Raw genomic sequence first — 14,563 nt, forward strand, 5'->3', positions numbered from 1 at the left:
GGTTTTAAAACTGTTATTCATTCACTCCATATTTGTTTATTATGTATTATTTATTTTTTTAAATTTTTTTGAGACAAAGTCTCACTCTGTTGCCCAGGCTGGAGTGGAGTGGCACCATCTCAGCTCACTGCAACCTCTGCCTCCTGGGTTCAAGCAATTCTCATGCCTCAGCCTCCCGAATAGCTGGGATTACAAGCATGCACCAATATGCCTGGCAGATTTTTGCATTTTTAATAGAGACAGGGTTTTGCCATGTTGGCCAGGCTAATCTTGAACTCCTGGCCTCAAGTAATCTGCCTGCTTTGACCTTCCAAAGTGCTGGGATTACAGGCGTGAGCCACTGTGCCCAGCCCATAACTATTTATTGAGCACCTATTATGTTCCAGGCACTGTTCTAGGCTGTTGGAATAGAGTGCAGGCAAAAATTTCTGTTCTCATGGAGATTATATTCTAGAGAATCCTGTCATTTAAAACCCATAATAATTCTGTTATATACTTTCTTTTGGGGGAAATGTGACTGTATTAGCCTGTTTTCCCACTGTTATAAAGAAATATTCGAGACTGGGTAATTTATAAACAAAAGAGGCTTAATTGAGTCACAGTTCTGCATGGCTAGGGAGGCCTCAGGAAACTTAAAATCATGACAGAAGGCAAAGGAGAAATATATACCTTCTTCACAAGGCTGCAGAAGAGAGGGCGTGGGAAACTGCCGTTTATAAAACCATCAAATGTCATGAGAATTCACTAGCTGTCACAAGAACACTATGGAGATCCAATCACCTCCCGCCAGGTCCCTCTCTCAACACCTGGGGATTAAAATTCATATCACAGTTCAAGATGAGATTTGGGTGGTGACACAGAGTTAAACCATATTAATGACTTAAACCCAACTTTCTACTTGAACATGCTGCTTCTTTTAGAAACATCTAACCAATACAAAAAGAATAAGGCAATGAACCTCAGTGAATTCTCTATACTAGGAAACAAGCAAGTACACTAATAAGTTTAGTAAATTGATAAATGATTTTGGAAGCTATACCATGAATTTAACTGGTAATATTTTAACAAAGTACTCAGGAAGGAGCCAAGTAACAGTAATTCTTTATAGTATCTATAGAAAGCATAGAATGTGGCTTTGCATATACTGCCAAGTAATTGTAATTAATTTTGTTCGGCTCTGCTCTAAATTAAAACTGAGATATATCACATAAGAAGAAATTTCTGTTTCCCATTACAATTATAACTCAGTTAGTGCCTACTTGAGCGCACACATGTTTTCTTAACTGAAGTGATTAATATTATAGCTTTCATTTCCTTTAATAAACCTTGATACTTTCCACTAAATTTAGTTTTAAACATTTTTCAAATACTATCAGATTCAATTCACATCTCAACAGATCAAGTGAAGTGGAAAGATCCAGCCTATCCCTAAGTTATTTTTACCCATGACACAGGAAAAGTCAATATCTGTCTTATAGTTGGCTCATCTTGAGAGATTCATTTGTAGTTTTCTGAATACTTCTGTAAGTAAGCTATTCAAGCATGGCTATATATATACAGATATATATAGACATATATACACACACATATATGTACTATACAGATATACATATGTGTATATATGTGTGTGTATATATACATAGATGTATATGTGTGCATATATATTAATATATACACACAGTTATGTATATGTATATACATATACATGTATATATATATATATCTGCATATCGTACTTTGATGTGATTTAGTTTGGGAAAGCACTGCTTCTGTATCTATACAATTTCTTCAATTTCTTTGAATACACACACACACGTGTGTGTGAGTGTATAAATATGTGTGTATATATATCATATGGTGTACATATATATATGTGGAGATATATATATAGAGAGAGAGAGTGAATGAAGTAGGTATGGTAATCTTAAACTCGTATAGTATTAGACTTTATTTGAACTTTACAAGAAGACCAGCCAGTTTGATTGTGTTGAGATCAGTCATTCGCAACATGGTTAACTTCTGGCTCCCCTTCTCCTCTCTAATGTTTTCCAACATTTGCTATGCTTTTATCTGTAACGCTGAAATCATTACTTTGGTTACAGTTGCCAGATTAGTATTAAGTATTTTAGTTTCTAACAATGCAAGAACCTATAAAAGGAATGTGTTTAAAAAGAAAAAAAAAGTTTGACTATAGATTAAATGTGGGTGGGGGCAGACGGTTGGAGGAGAAAGATAAGCTTTAAAAAATATGCAAATACATATACACCATGGAATACTATGCAGCCATAAAAAATGATGAGTTCATGTCCTTTGCAGGGACATGCATGAAGCTGGAAACCATCATTCTCAGCAAACTATCGCAAGGCCAAAAAACCAAACATCGCATGTTCTCACTCATAGGTGGGAACTCAACAATGAGAACACATGGACACAGGAAGGGGAACATCACACACCGGGGCCTGTTGTGGAATGGGGGGACAGAGGAGGGAAAGCATGCAATATTTGCTATCAGGGCATGATGCCCTGAGCAGAAAGTGGGATCACCTATTAGTCTGGGTCCTGTCAGGGGGAAAAAAGTCTACTAGTTATTTTAATGTAAAAAGTTGTTATAAAGCATGGATAAACAAGTATTACAGAAGTGAAAGACGAAAGAGGGACACTGTGGATTCACATAGGTAATTACTGGAGGGAGCAACTATCTCCCTTAGGGTTCAGGAACTATGTGCCTCAGATTATATGAACATCATAGCCTTTTCTCTTAGCCACATTTTAAGAAAAGGTGGTAATATTAAAGAGTGAATAGGAGCATGCTAGAAATATGAATTGGTTGACTTTAGAAGCACTTTGATTAAAATATTTTTTAATTCAAACCATAATGATACAGTTAATAAATCTTCTCAGCTGAAAATGAAGAAAAGAAAAATAATGCAACTCCTAGAGAGCTCATTAAGAGCCAGAGCAGCCAGGTAAGATTAGAAAGGCAAAATGAGAAAATAAACTAGTAGTTAGCAAGGTAATAATAATAGAAAACAATTGAATTTTTATAACTATTATATAATCATATATATAAAATAGCTATAGCTATTGTTTGTGGTTTCACCTCTGTGCCAAGCATTTTGTTTGATAAATGCACAGACAATTACAAACATATACAACTCTCCTCAATGACATTACCAGGTAGGCATTAGGCTCATAGTTTTGAACGTAGGGAAACCAAGACTTAGCCAGAAAAGTGGTGGAATCTAAGCATCGGAGTTAGGTTTTCCCTGACAAATGAGTTATTCTGCACAATGTGAAATTAGTCATTACTGCTTTCTGGTTGGAGACACTTTGGTGTCAACTTAAAATGTCATCATTATCCAAATCTTATTTGTGAATAGTGCTGCAATGAATATATAAGTGCATGTATCTTTATAATAGAATGATTTATATTCTTTTGGGTATATATCCAGTAATGGGATTGCTGGGTCAAATGGTATTTCTGCCTTTAGGTATTTGAGAAATCACCCACTGTCTCCTACAATGATTGAACTAATCTACACTCCTACCAACAATGTAAAAGTTTTCTTTTTTCTCCACAACCTCATCAGTATCTGTTGTTTTTTAACTTTTTAATAATAGCAATTCTGGCTGGCATGAGATGGTATTTCATTGTGGTTTTGATTTGCATTTCTGTAATGGTCAGTGATGTTGAGCTTTTTTTCATACGTTTGTTGGCCACATGTATGTTTTCTTTTGAGAAGTGTCTGTTGATGTCCTTTGCCCACTTTTTAATGGGGTTGTGTTTTTGCAAATTTGTTTAAGTTGAAGGCTTAAAAAAACCTTTTATTTTACTTTGTCATTGCACTATCTTTATTATTTTAGTCTATTAGTTAAAAACTTTTTGTTGCAAATAAGAGAATGACAAACTATTGATTTAAATAAACAATAAGGGCATGTAACTGTCTTGCATGACAAGAAGGTGGAGGTACATCTCCCCAGGATGGGCTCAGGATACAGGGAAGTCATCGAAGACCCCATCAGCTTCTGTTCCTCTACCTTGCTATTCTCTGTGTGTGTTCGTCTCAATCTCAGAAACTGGACCAGTATGAATGGAACCTAGTATACACAAGGCAGTCAATACACTTAAGTATTTTGGAATTATATAAAATCTGAATGAAAAAAGACAACTAAGTAAGAATTTAGTGGGAAATGTACAAACAAGTATTAAGTCTGGTCTCTTCTCTAGCATAAATCAGCAATGTGACTTGGAGAAAGTCATTTAACCTTTCTAAGCCTCTATCTCCTCTGTAAAATGAGTATAAATGTTCTTAAATAATCATTAAATGCATTTGACACCGTTACATTGCAAACATTTAGTAAATGAATAAACTAAAAACATAATGAATGTGTGAAGAAATATGTAGAAATATACGCTTAAATATAATTAGACAGCTCTTAGCTTAGAAAGTTTAAATTGATGGCATTTCAACAGAGAAAAGGTAGGATTTGCCTAATGCCATCATGGATATTTGGCCTTCCTGTATGCTGATGAGACTTGGCTGATTCAGGCATGCCTATGTGTGAATAAGCCTTACTGTTGAATCTGTCTCCAGCTCACCTAAATCTGTCTGAAAGGTAGATAGAGCCAGACAGCTGAGTCACTCTCTCACAATTGCCAACTTGTGATAGCTTTCCAAAGCCAGACAATCTCCCTGCTTGGTCAGCCTTCTTTTTTTTCCAAAGATTATCATATAGTATATGTATTATTTTCCATGTATTGTGTCATAAAACACTGATTCCAAATGCTGGGAAGGTGAATGATTTCTTGGAGAAGGTAACTTTAAGGTTGAGGCTGGAACAAAGACCCAGTTATTCGATAGAGGAGGTGGAAAGTACAGGAGACCAAAAAGCTCAACAACAACCACGAAAGTTTACAGTCAATGCTGGGTTTCTTGTGTGAAATTATCATCATATATGTACATACAAGTTTTTATTCACAGTTCCTAGCTCATAACTCCCATTTATCATTTTCCATTCTTACGGTCTTGTTACAAAATTGGGGGCACTTTAGGTTTTAGAAGCACAATGTTTCTCTCTGACGTTCTCTTGTCCTCCTTTCATCTGCCCAAGGCATGATTCTCATCTGATTGTGGATCATAAGACCCTCATCCCAGAGAGGGTCCTGCCGCATATTCTGGGGGAGGGAACACTGCACAGAGAGGCCAAGAAGAATCTGAACAGACAGGTCTTGCTGGGTTTAGATCCTATCCTTTGTGTCCAGTTACATTTCCACATGATCATTCATGCTTCAGTGATACACAACCAGCGAAGTCTCCATAAAAGGTCCAAAGAACAGGGTTCAGGGAGCTTCTGGAGAGCTGAACACATGGTGGCCATCAGGAAGGTGAAGAACTCATCCGCGTGCCCGGAGGGTGGCACGCCCCAAGTCCACGGGGAAAGAAGCTCCTGCGCTTGGGACCCTTCCAGTCCTTGCCATATGTATCTCTTCATCTAGCTGTTTATTTGTATCCTTTAAAATAACCTTTGTAATAATGGGTAAACATAAGGAAGTGTTTCCCTGAATTCTGAGAGCTGGTCTAGCCAATTAACTGAACTCAAAGAAGGGGTCGTGGGAATCCCAACTGGAAGCCAGTTGGTCAGGATTTCTGGAGACCGGGACTGGTGTCTGAGAAGGAGGAGGGCGGTCTTGTGGGACTGAGTCCTCAATCTGTGGGATCTGGCACCATCTCTGGGTAGATAGTATCGGAACTGAATTGGAGGACCCGCTGCTTGGTGTGTGGGGAGAAACCCCCACACGTTTGGTCACAGAAGGCTTCTGTGTTGATGATTGTTTTGGTGGTGTGAGAGCCGAGGAAAAACGTAGTGTGAGACAGTTTTTCCCTGAAACAGTTGTCATTTAACTGTGAGCCAAAGAGAAAAAGAGACTCCACCGTGAGAGACCAAGCCATGCATAGCCAGAATCACACTAACATTTGCCCTGATTTTCTCACACACAGTTTCTCTCCCTATGGCCTACTCATCTTTTCTTGGAGACAAATGTAGGTTCACTTTCCCCAGGGCCTGACCATAAAACCCAGCTGCTAGAAATGTGCTGGCTGATTTTTTCTAGCATTACTTGTCTGCTACTTACTTGGGTCTGTCAGATCTGGAATAAGAAAGAAAAATAGAGGACCCATATTTTGAAGATCCAGGCTATGAGAATTGTTAAACACCAGCAACCAATAATACTGGTCAAGCCACGTATTTGTATGAGTTAGATTTCTATGCAGGGATACTTTGTCTGTTACTACCATCTCCATCTTGGATATCTCTACTTTATTTTTATAATGTGGGCCAAAAGGTATTGTTTTAATAGAGTGTTTCTTCCTTTTTTTTTTTTTTTATTTTTGTGATGGAGTTTCACTCTTGTCACCCAGGCTGGAGTGCAATGGCGCAATCTCAGCTCACTGCAACCTCCACCTCCCAGGTTCAAGCTATTCTTCCGCCTCAGCCTCCCGAGTAGCTGGGATTACAGGTGCATGCCACCACACCTGGCTAATTTTTGTATTTTTTTTTCTTTTTTTAGTAGAGATGGGGTTTCACTATGTTAGCCAAGCTAGTCTCGAACTCCTAGCCTCGGATGATCTGCCTCTTTAGGACTTATGAAAATATAGTCAGCCAAGGAGTTCCTATAGGTAACAATTAATGTTTTATCTAATCTACATGAAGATCTAGTGGCTGTAAGGTACCATTAAGGCCTGTAGATTACTTAGTTTATCCAGATCATAATAGTACTTAAAAATAGAATCACTATCCATATTAAATAAAATAAAATGATAGTTTCATCTGAGGTTTTATAAAAAACACGTGGGATGGTGGAAATTGTTTTAAAGATTGGCAGACTGTAAAAGGAAAGCGGAAGTTTTCTCAAGTGCATTGCTCTAAGGGTTAACCATAATTCAGTATTTACTTGCGCACTTGCAGAAAATTAGCTCACTGTTTGTTTTATGTGATGAGTTGTTAATATTACATAGTATATCAAACTGACATAACTAAACAGAGACGCTGGGCAGTTATCATAAAAAGAACAATGAGAATCTAAGCATACAAGTTAGGTTTTCCCTGACAAATGAGTTATTCTGCACAATGTGAAATTAGTCATTACTGCTTTCTGGTTGGAGACACTTTGGTGTCAATTTAAAATGTCATCATTATCCAAATCTTATTTATTATAATTGTGGGTGAGATTCAGTTTGTTGCAATGAGAGCCTATTACATCGTTCTGTTATTTTTAAAACCTTAGGAATTTCACACTTCCCCAAGTGAAGGACTGATGTGTGGTGCTAGAACCATTCCTTTGATGGCAAAGCCATTCCAGCAACATTCTTGACATGCTTGAGGCTGATGGCATGCCCAGACAAATGTTCCACTGTTCCCTATTTATTCCATTTCTGAAACTCTTATTTCCTGGCGTCAAGTAGTAATCAAGCTCCCCACCAGCCCTGTGAGAAATAAAATAAAACCAATGGAAAACTCCACAAAAATATCTGTTAATACAGGACTGGAGAAAGAAAGCATATTAATGAGTGGAACTCCAAACAGGAGCTGAAGTCATTCATTTAAAGTGGGAATCAGATGACCTCTTTAAACCTTCCAATGGGGAGGGAGGGCAGGGAGTGGAATTTGACTTAGGCTTTATACAAAGAACTTCAAATTCAGACATTGAAGATATCTCCAAATGATGTTCTACCTTGTTAGGGACTCTATGGTGCCCCCCAATATTCATGTGTTGAACCCCTAAGGCCCAATGTGACTATATTTGGAGATAAGGTCTAAAAGAAGATAATTTAGGTCAAATGAGGTCATAAAGATAGGGCCTTAATCCAATAGAACTTATGTTAATATTAAAATAAGAAGAGGAAGAGACACTAGGAATGCACTCACACAGAGGAAAGCTTGTGTAAAGACAGTGGGAAGGTGGTCATTTGCAAACCCGGAAGAGTGGCCTCACTAGAAACCAATGCTGCTGCCACCTTGATCTTGGACTTCCAGCCTCCAGAACTGTGAGAAAATAAATTTCTGTTGCTTAAGCCATACAGTCTGTGGTATTCTCTTGTGGTAACCAGAGCACACTAACACATAGCTGGGGTCACAGAAGATGACTTGGCATACTAAATGATGTTTGTCTTTTTTTTTCTTTTTTTTTTTTTGAGACAGAGTCTCGCTGTGTTGCCCAGGCTGGAGTGCAGTGGCACAATCTTGGCTCACTGCAAGCTCCGTCTCCGAGGTTCACACCATTCTCCTGTCTCAGCCTCCCGAGTAGCTGGGACTACAGGCACCCTCCACCACGGCCACCACGCCTGGCTAATTTTTTTGTATTTTTAGTAGAGACACACCCTGTTAGCCAGAATGGTCTCTATCTCCTGACCTCGTGATCCGTCTGCCTCGGCCTCCCAAAGTGCTGGGATTACAGGCGTGAGCCACTGCGCCTGGCCAATGTTTATCATTTTTTAAATGCTTGTTCTTTTATGAAACCACATTGCTCAATGCCAATAATAACAATAATCGCAATTTATTGAAATTTTGATGAGCACTGTTCTAGGTATTTTAATTTCTTAAAGTAAGTTATATTATTACCTCTATTTTACATGTAAGAAAAGGAATCAGGGACAGTTTAAGTAACTGATCCCAAATGCCCCAAGTGTTATAACTAGCAAAGTGAGCTACAAAATAACATCTTTCTAAATCCCGTTACCATCAAGGGAAAAATACAAGCAAATCACTGCACATGTGTGTGCTTAAAAGTATTTCTTTAACAAGTGTGGAAATTTTAAATTTTTCACAATTTAATAAAAGCTTTTTGGCATTATATATTTTTTAATATATTAGAAGTCTCAGAAAAGGAAACAAAAGGGACATTTTTAGGAAGATCATTATACTGAGTTGTATTCATTAAATACATTCATCTAAATATGGGGAAAATCATTTGTATTTGAAAACAATTGTAGGATTACATAGTTAAACGATTATTTTTTGGTAAATCTTTAATAAAGAATTTAATCACTTTTTCATTTATTTGCTGATTTTTATATATCTCTGCTTTAAAGTTGAGTGCAAAATATTTCTTTTGAATCTGACAAGGGGCTTAAAGAGCAACAATTTTCAGGAGGTAGGAAAGCTACCATAATCTTATTTTTAACTTGTCAGTAAGTAAAAATCTAACGAATGTTGATCTTTCTCTGACAACAGTTGCTTGGAAGGTTGCATCTGTTTGATTAATATTTAAACACTAAGGCTTCCAAAGCAAATTTACAAGCCGAAATTACTAAAGCTACAATAAATACTGAAACATGTTACTACTTTATTTTCTACATGAGCTAAAAAGAACAGCCATTAGGAATAAGAGCAGGAAGGAGGAATTTTGTTTTCAGTTTGTTTTCTTCATTGGCCATTAGAAATGTATAGCCTAGAAGATAAAAGTGTGGTGGTATTGTTTATTTGTTTTGGAGCTAGACTGTCTGGATTTCAATGCTGGGTTCCACCTCTTCCTGGCTGAGTGACATTGGGCAAGTTACTTCCTCTTCCAGTGTCTCAGTTTCCTCATCTGTGAAATGGGATAATAATAGTATTTCTCAGGAGTTTTACACACCATCAATGAGTTACAACATATAATGCAAAGAACAGTGCCTGGCACACAGTGTTCCATACATGCTAGCAATTAATATTCCCAATAAATATAGTAGTTAAATAAAGTCATGGTTCTACAATATTCACCCGTTCACTCAACAAATATTCATTCATTCAACAGACATTTATTAAGTTTATGCCATGCCAAGGAACTGGTCATAAAGATTTATTTTTTGGTTTTTAGGTTTTTTTATGTGGGGGAGGGGGACAGAGACTTTCTCTGTAGCCCAAGCTGGAGTGCAGTGGCACCATCTCAGCTCACTGCAACCTCCACCTCCTGGGTTCAAGCAATCCTCCTGCCTCAGCCTCCCAAGTAGCTGGGATTACAGGCGTGCACCACCACATCTGGCTAATTTTTGTATTTTTAGTAGGACAGGGTTTCGCCCTGTTAGCCAGGCTGGCCTCGAACTCCTTGTCTCAAGGGATCCGCCCACCTAGGCCTCCCAAAATGCTGGGATTACAGGCGTGAGCTACCACGCCCAGCCAATATTTAAATAATTCATAAGATCTGTGGTCCAGAAGCTAGCATTCTAGTAGAGCAAACAGACATATAAATGGTTGATAGGTGCTGACTATTGAGCCATCTAATGGAAACACAGAACTGGGAAGTTGAAATAAATTTGGGGAAAACATTTTGGAAGGCATATTGCTGGAGCTGAGTTTTGCAACTTTGATGACTCAGAGTTAGAAGAGGAAACAGAGGCAGTCATGTCTAGCAGAGGACACAGCATAGAGAAGACATAATAGCCTGAGGAGTTTGGGAAACAAAATATAGCTGTGATTACCTTATAAAGTGTGCTTAAGGAGGCTGCGAGTAAATCAAGCTAAAATTGATCCCATAACTTCTCACAATTCCTGTTTTCCGTAGCACTGTGGTGGTCCCTTTCTTCTGGGATCAATGATTTAATTCCGACTGAAGGCAAGAAAAAACCATAAGACTTTTGCCCAGTTGTCCGCATTGGGTCAACATTTCAATAAATAACCAGGTCACAGCCATCTTGGTCTAAGGGCTATGATTAATTAGACGTCATCCAAAATACACTAATATTGGCTAATTTTACCTGCAGGTGAAAATATGTTAATATGCGGCTCAAAGATGGCAAGACAAGTGTTAGTCCAGAAAGTATTACAATATATTTAAAATTGTAAAGCTCAATATTAAATAGTCCTATAAATTGCAATAAAACGTCACATCTGATTTAAACATACATATTTTCTAAATTATGGAGATGAGAAATTGCATACTAGGTGTAAAAGCAGCTGCAATTAATGACTGCTATTTATGACCCAGGGTATTCTTTTGATGCATACAGGTTATTGAGCTCATGGTACACAAAAGCCTAAAAACTGCAGGAAGATTTGAGATGAGAGAAATATTTAATCATGCCAGTTTTATTGTAGGTCATCAAGGCCATCTCTTCAGGTGGGCCTAAATCAACAATAAAATAAATAATTTACTCAGCTCTGACTTGAAGCCGACTGACTGTTTTATGCCTAAGGAAAAATAACTTGGGCCTTTGTAACTCTTTAGCCTGATTGCTTGTAATGCTCATTGATCTGACGACAAACGATGCATAAATCTGTTCTTTAGCAACAGATGCAACAAAGGTGTCGATTAAAAATGACCGAGCAGAAATTGGAACATGATTACCAAATCCATAGAGCCCAACACCATTCATTGACTTACACATAATTACTTCATTGAGAAGAATGAACTGAATGAAAAACTCTTTCAAAAATTGAATTGTAAGGGACATTTTATGAGATATTTGTGAGACTATCTTTTTCTGAGACAAAAAGATAAGTTTCTAACAACCCTGAGGATTCAACTCATGCCCCTTCTAATTTTTCTTTCTTTCCTTAATGAACAAGATGATAGAGTCAAATTTCATTTGCCTAGTGCTGTACACTGAATTGGTTTCCATCTAATGCTCCTTAAATGTTGGAGGAGCTCAATTCAACAGAACAAGCTTGCATTCTTATGAAGGATATCGAACGCATTCATCACACTATTCAAGAACAAAGAGTTACAGCAGATTAGATCTGTCAGATGAGTTATATAGTCAATAATTGTTTTCTAGATATCATCGAAGAATAAAGGATTCTCCTCTTTTACAAAAGAGGAAGCTGAGGCAGAAAGCAGTTCAGCGGTTACACCACTTGCTCAGAGTCAGTCATTAGTAAGTGCCAAATCCACCATTCAATCCCCAAAGAATTGTCGTTAGTGCAGTTTACCAAATATTTATGGATCTCTGCTTCCAGGCACATGGTATGGTTGCACTTCCTGTCTCCTCTGTGATTGGGAGAGACCGTGGGTCTAGCAGTAGCCAATCAGTTCCAAGCACAGTGACATGTGCACCTTTCTGGATAAAGCATGTAAGTGCTACTGCAAGACTCTCCAGAGCTCTCTTTCCTTCTGCCCCTGCAATTGGCAAGTTTCCAGCTTGTGGTTTCTCTGAAAGCCAGAGTGCCAGAGTGAGGTGAAGCAGAACAGTCTCTAGCCAGGCCATGATGCAGCATTAGAACACTGGAAAAACCTTTGTTGTTTATAGCATCTGGGACTGGGGGCTTGTTGGCTTCCACAGCACAGCCTCACCTACTCTGAGAAATGAGGACCACAAAGTCTACTCCACCCCACAATGGAGCACAGATACAACTTTATAAGAGAGCTGAGACAAGATATGGGCCTTCAAGAATGGGATAGTTGGGACTAGAGAAGAGCGATTTGAAATTCTACACATAAACCGAGTGTAGAAACTAAATGCACTTGATATTTTGGGAGGATCATGAAGAAACTGTCTTAAGAGTTCAAGGGAAGCATCAGGAAGTAACTGGAGCTTAGGAAATAATGATCTATGGTGTGGAAACAGGGAAATGAGAACTTAGTTGAAATATCTCTTCTCTATACAAAAGGGGCCGCTTGCAGATAACTGTGTATTTTTATAACCATAATAAAATTATTGGAAATGTTATATAATTCTAGTAACTCCCCAAAGCCCAGGATGAGAAGATATTGTTACAATCTCTTATCTAATTATTTACATGTGTTTCTGAAATACCATTTTTGAAAATAAACCAAATATATGTGCTGTATTAGGAGCCCTCACTGGACTAAAAACCCTCTGAAGGATTATTTGGATGGGATAACACTAACTTAAAAAAAAAAAAAAGAATCTCATTCTAACATGTATCCAACAAAAGGTCTCCAAGTGGAACCCTCACAGCATTTGTGTTAAACTTTCCACACCCGTTCAGGGGCCTGAATGTCTTTGCACTGGCTGCTGGGAACAAATGAAGAGGCATATGCCTGGAATTGATGACCAAACCACTGGTAAGGCTGCTTTGTTGAGGGTACAAAGGGACCTTTGCAATTCCAGACTGAACCTGATCCAGTATTTTTTGCTCTTGTTTTTTGGTGTTTGTCTGTTTGTTTGTTGGAGACGGAGTCTCGCTCTGTTGCCCAGGCTGGAGTGCAGTGGCGCGATCTCGGCTTACGGCAAGCTCCACCTCCCGGGTTCACGCCATTCTCCTGCCTCAGCCTCCCGAGTAGCTGGGACTACAGGCACCTGCCACCACGCAAGGCTAATTTTTTGTATTTTTAGTAGAGATGGGGTTTCACCTTGTTAGCCAGGATGGTCTTGATCTCCTGACCTCATGATCCACCCGCCTCGGCCTCCCAAAGTGCTGGGATTACAGGCGTGAGCTACCGCACCCGTCCTGAGCCACCGCGCCCGGCCCTGATCCAGTTTTTAGACCGTATGAAAATGAATACGGCAAATGTGGCCAGAGAGGGAAACAATTAAAAATAGAAATGGCTTCACCAACTTGCCTGGTGAATGCTGTGTGTTAGCAGAGGGGAAGGATTAGACTCTTGCTCTTCTTGTAACCAGTTCTATCTTGCTGTAACTACAGTGAAGCTGATTCTTATTCTGGCAAAAGCTGAAGGTACACCTTTTACAGTGAAATCTTCCCCTGTAGCTCTAGGATGAGTTGAGTCCCCTTGACTGGGGCTGCTATTAAACCCTATACATTGTACTGTCAGAGTGTTTGGCATATTGCTTTGTAATTTCTGTTTACGCCTGCGTTGGACTCTTCCACAAGACTGAGACTTCTGAGGACAGAGATCACTTAATGTTCACTATTTATGTTCCCAGCACCCAAGACAGAGGCAGACACAAAGTATCTCGAAGCAAGTTTTTTAAATAAAAAGAATGAAAGAATAAATAAATTATTTTAAGCTAAATGAGACATCTGTTGAGAAGGTAACACAACCTCCATTGTTTTACAAACATATGTCAGTAGATGACCCATCACTTTGCAGCGTGAGATTGTTGCAAATGTCCAGCTTAGTAGTATCGGATTCAGCTTCAGATATTATATTTTGAGCTATGTACATGTCACTTGCCCCCTGTTCATCTCATTTAATAGCAGGATATTATTAGATTGGTGCAAAAGTAATCACAGTGTTTGCCATTACTTTTAGTGGCAAAACCATTAAATGAATACAAATGTATTCAAATCATTACTTTTAATGGCAAAAACCACAATTACTTTTGTGCCAACTTATCATCTTTGCTTTCCATATGAAAAAGTAAAGCTCAGAGTTTTTATGTGCCATAAGAGAAACAATTTTTTGGGAGGCAAGAAAGTATGCTTTCTTATTGGGTGCATTTATTATAATATTAGTAAGTCTGAGGATTCTGAAGCATGAGTAATATTGCTCTAGTGCTTGTAATTTCAAATTATTCAAAATAACATTATTCACATGAACTGCTACAGCAAACATATTCTCATGATGGAAAGATCCAAAGTGGAATTTTGTGCTAGTGTGTACTATTGTATCTAAGAGAAAAAATTGGAAAATAGACTATGTGAATTCAAATCCCAGTTCTAC

The sequence above is a fragment of the Gorilla gorilla genome, chromosome 15 (assembly GCF_029281585.2).
Source record: "Gorilla gorilla gorilla isolate KB3781 chromosome 15, NHGRI_mGorGor1-v2.1_pri, whole genome shotgun sequence".
NCBI classification, from domain to species: domain Eukaryota; kingdom Metazoa; phylum Chordata; class Mammalia; order Primates; family Hominidae; genus Gorilla; species Gorilla gorilla.